The following is a 4,323-nucleotide window of genomic DNA, read 5'->3' on the forward strand; positions in this document are numbered from 1 at the left end:
TACGGCCAGGGCTCGTGTACATGGCTGGGTCGGAACGGAGAAACAGCGTCGTCGTCGTGTTCATGGGAGGCAAAGGAATGCATCATGTTCATGGGGAGGCAACGGAATGCGTCGTGTTCATCGGAGGCAACGGAACGCGTGGGAGCCAACCGGCTGGGTCGGAACGGAATGCATGGTCGTGTTCATCGGGAGGGCTTGGACGGAACAGGCGATGGAAATGAGGCCTAGCGTACCGCACAACGGAGGAAACGGACCTCCTACGTTCGGAACGGGGTCCTGTTGATCGGGAGGGGTGTGGCGTACCGCAAAACGTAGGAAACGGACCTCCTACGGTCGAAACGGGGGACCTGTTGATCGGGAGGGGTGTCGCGTACCGCAAAATGGACGAAACGGACCTCCTACGGTCGAAACGGGGGTCCTGTTGATCGGGAGGGGTGTGGCGTACCGCAAAACGGACGAAACGGACCTCCTACGGTCGAAACGGGGGTCCTGTTCATCAGGAGGGGTGTGGCGTACCGCAAAACGGGACTCCACGGGATACTGTTCATCTCCACTGTCGGCCTCCTCCAGCCTCCACGGGCTACCGTCGACCTCCTCCAGCCTCCACGGGCTCCTGTTCATGCAGCCTCCACCGCGCGCTACTCCACCGGCTACTGTTCAACCACCCCTCCACGGGCAACCCTCCACCGTCTACTGTTCATCCAGCCCTCCACACCACGGGGTCCTGTTCAACCACCCCTCCACGGGCACCCCTCGACCGTCTACTATTCATCCAGCCCTCCACACCACGGGGTCCTGTTCAACCACCCCTCCACGGGCACCCCTCCATCGTCTACTGTTCATCCAGCCCTCCACCACACCACGGGGTCCTGTTCATCCAGAGGCAACGCCACCGCTCACTGCTCATCCAAACCCCCCCGCAACGCTCACTGTTCATCCCAGAGGCAGCATCGATCGTCTTCAGTTAGTAGCAGTAGCGAAGGAATCGCTCGATCGGGTTCAGTTAACAGCCATCGATCGATCGCTCGGGTTCAATAACGTGTAGCCTGCAGTGCAATCGCTCGGGTTCAGTTAGAGCCCAACGACTCGCTCGAGTTCAGTTAGAGCCAACGCCTCGCACACACGCGCGTACGTGTACGAGAGAAACGCACATCGCTCGGCCCCCGACCTCCCACCGTAACCGGGAACTCCCCGAAATTTTCCTCGCCCTCGCTTCTACCACGGTTTTTTCCGTCATGGACGGCCCAAAGAATGTCATGCAACTGCGTCTCCGGCCCGCCCAGGACGAAAAGCCCATTTTCTGTCATGATTTTTTGTCATAGAAGTAGGAGCCCACCACATCTATGATGATACCGGGTTTTGTCACAATTATCGTCATAGAAGTGTCATATGTATGACAGAAAAAAAATTCCACTGGTAGAAAAAAGCCCTTTAGTCCCGGTTCGCAACAGCCTTTAGTCCCGGCTGTGCAACCGGGACTAAATATGCGCGACTAAAGACCCCCCCCCCTTTAGTCGCGCCTCTTATGGACCGCGACTAAAGGCTTTAGTCCCGGTTCTTGTGGCTGACCGGGACTAAAGGCCCGTCCACGTGGGCGCCCGTGGTCCGTCGGGGCGGAGGACCTTTAGTCCCGGTTCTCGTGGCCAACCGGGACTAAAGGGCTCCTCCGCAGGTTTAGGGTTTTAGCCCCCCTAAACCTGGTTTCTTTTTAGTTTGGAGTGTTTTATTTCTTTTATATTATATTTTGTGTTTTATTTTAATTTTGATAAAGTTTCAGTACACATATTTTACGCTACTATATACATGCATATGAAATTTCAAACAAGAAGAATTCAAGAGGAATATATAATATATATTCAATCTCGGGTGACCATATACAACTTCGAACAAGTTTCCATACACAATTAGGATGGATGACCATATACAACTTCGTACAAGTTTCAATCTCGGGTATGCATATAAATTTCTTCGTCCTCGGTATAGTGTTCTCCTTTAGGATTGATGACTTCCCTCATGAAAAATCCTGCTAATTCTTCTTGAATTGGTCGGAAGCGAGCTTCTGGACTAAGCCTCCACCGCAAGTTATCCGTCGCGTTCCGCACGCTATCTGATGCCTTCCGCTTAGTGGTGTGTCTCCGGATGTTCTCACAAACATAGTATCCACATAGATTGGTCCCCGGTGGCTGCTTATCCACATTAACTAACCTTCTGAAATCTAGCTCATGTTTGAATTCACCGACAATTTCTTCTGAGAACCGTCTCCAAACCCTACAGGGCAAAGAAAATTAAATGAATAAGGGAGTTATTAGTTACTTGATATTAGGAAATGAACGAAAGAGACCGATCGATATAGAGCTCAAATGATTGAAAATAATTACTTTTGCAGCATTTTTCTCATGTCGGCCCAACGCTTTGGATCCAAATCCATAGAGTCCATGATTAGAACTCTGGAGGTGTGAAGTTCAATATTTAGCAGAATCCAGTGGAACCTGCGGACACGTTACATGCACAGTCATGCATAACTCATCGATTAGACATACCATGCATGGAGTAAACAAAATAGAATGGGCACAAGAGAGAAACACTCACCCAAAATGGTAAGGAAATAGAATATGACTTTTGAGTTGATGCTTTCTAAGAAACTTGTACAGGTCTTTCTCCACGTCTTCGGGGTGATGTTGTAACACATGTCCATTAACGATATGTGGGTTAATGAACCCAACATCATGGATGTTTCTTATTTTGCATTCCCAAATCTTCAATCTGCATAATAGCGTATGCAACAATATAGTTAGGACAATATATATATATAGTGCAGGCAATGAAGAACGAGATGAGGTAGAAATAAATCACTTACAGAACGTAGCAACTCAGCATAGATTTGTCGAGGTCGCGCAGATTGAACAGCTGGAACAATTCACTCATATGAACTTCTACAGAGTACCGTTTGGTGTGATGCTCATCTGTAACATCCGCATAAACATATTCTTTGTCGGCCCATGTTATGAATTGCTTGTACCAACGTAGCAGATTTCGCATTTGTGGTGGTAGACTCTTTTCCCGCGCAGGCTCGACGAGAGGCCCATTCCGCACATATTGTAATGCTATCTCACATACTGGCGCATCCTCAAGGCCTAAGAAGGCACGAAGAGTCAAACCCATCTCGGACGCTTGTTTCATGGCACCCGCTACAGTCAATCCAAGTGCTGCCGCAGCTGCTATGATCTCGGGGTCCTCTTCCGGACCGGCTTTCACTATGAGCGGGGGGATCGATTGTTTCTTCTGCATCCCGAGCTGGTCAACTTGTTTCCCGCTTTTTTTACTTTCTTCTTTCTCCTCCTTCAATATTTTTGCTTTCCTACGAAGTTCATGTCCATAGTCGTCAGGCATATTCAGCTCGGCTTGGGACGGTGTCGTCAAAAAATCCTTAGCCCACTTCTTTTGCTTCTCAGTGAATACTTGCTTGGGCTCAGGCTCTTTTTTCGCCTTCATATCCGCCTTCCATTTCTCATAATCAGCAGACGCGGCCAATTTGGTTTCAGCTTCACTAATTTCCCCAGGCCTTGGGAGGAGAGGCTTCAGTGATGGCTCCGGTACCCTTGTGGTCTTAGGTACATAAGGGTCCGGGTTAATAGTCCAGGAGCGGGTTTCCTTGCTGTCCGCCTGCTTCTGCTTCTTCGCCGGAGGTGGATTGGGGGGCGTCGTACCCGCCGGAGGAGGATTGGGGGGCGTACCCGCCGGAGGTTGTGGATCGGGGGACGGCGTCGAATGGCGTGAAGGAGGTGTAGGTGAACCACCACGACCACCACCACCGCCACCACCGCCACCACCGCCACCACCATCGGAGGGGGGTGGACTTGCTAGCCTTGGCGCCTCGCCTGGAAACACTATGTACTTCTTTTTCCATAGAATGAACTGGCGCTTGACATCTCCAAGTCTTCTCTCCCCTTCGGGTGTAGGTTTGTCAATCTCCAGGTCCTCAAACCCTTGGACTATGTCTTCCACCGTGACACGAGCATAGCCATATGCAATGGGGTTGTTGTGGTGGAGTGCTCCAGGTGTACAGGGTAAAGCACTGCCGCTAGCTACCTTCGTTGAAACGTTCCCCACGGGATAATGCAGATCACATTCTTTCATCTCCTTTACATCATCCACGGGGTAGTGAGGCTCCGGTGCACGAATCTCGATCATCGGTGCACTAGCACCAGGCGGGGCATCCGTGGAAGCCACGCTGCTTCTCCGCTGCTGGCTTCCGCGATCCGCTTCATGATCTTCATGCGGCCCTGCAGCCGATTTTTCTTTCACTAGTTCATGCACGGTCTG

The sequence above is a fragment of the Aegilops tauschii genome, chromosome 5 (assembly GCF_002575655.3).
Source record: "Aegilops tauschii subsp. strangulata cultivar AL8/78 chromosome 5, Aet v6.0, whole genome shotgun sequence".
Taxonomy (NCBI): Eukaryota; Viridiplantae; Streptophyta; class Magnoliopsida; order Poales; family Poaceae; genus Aegilops; species Aegilops tauschii.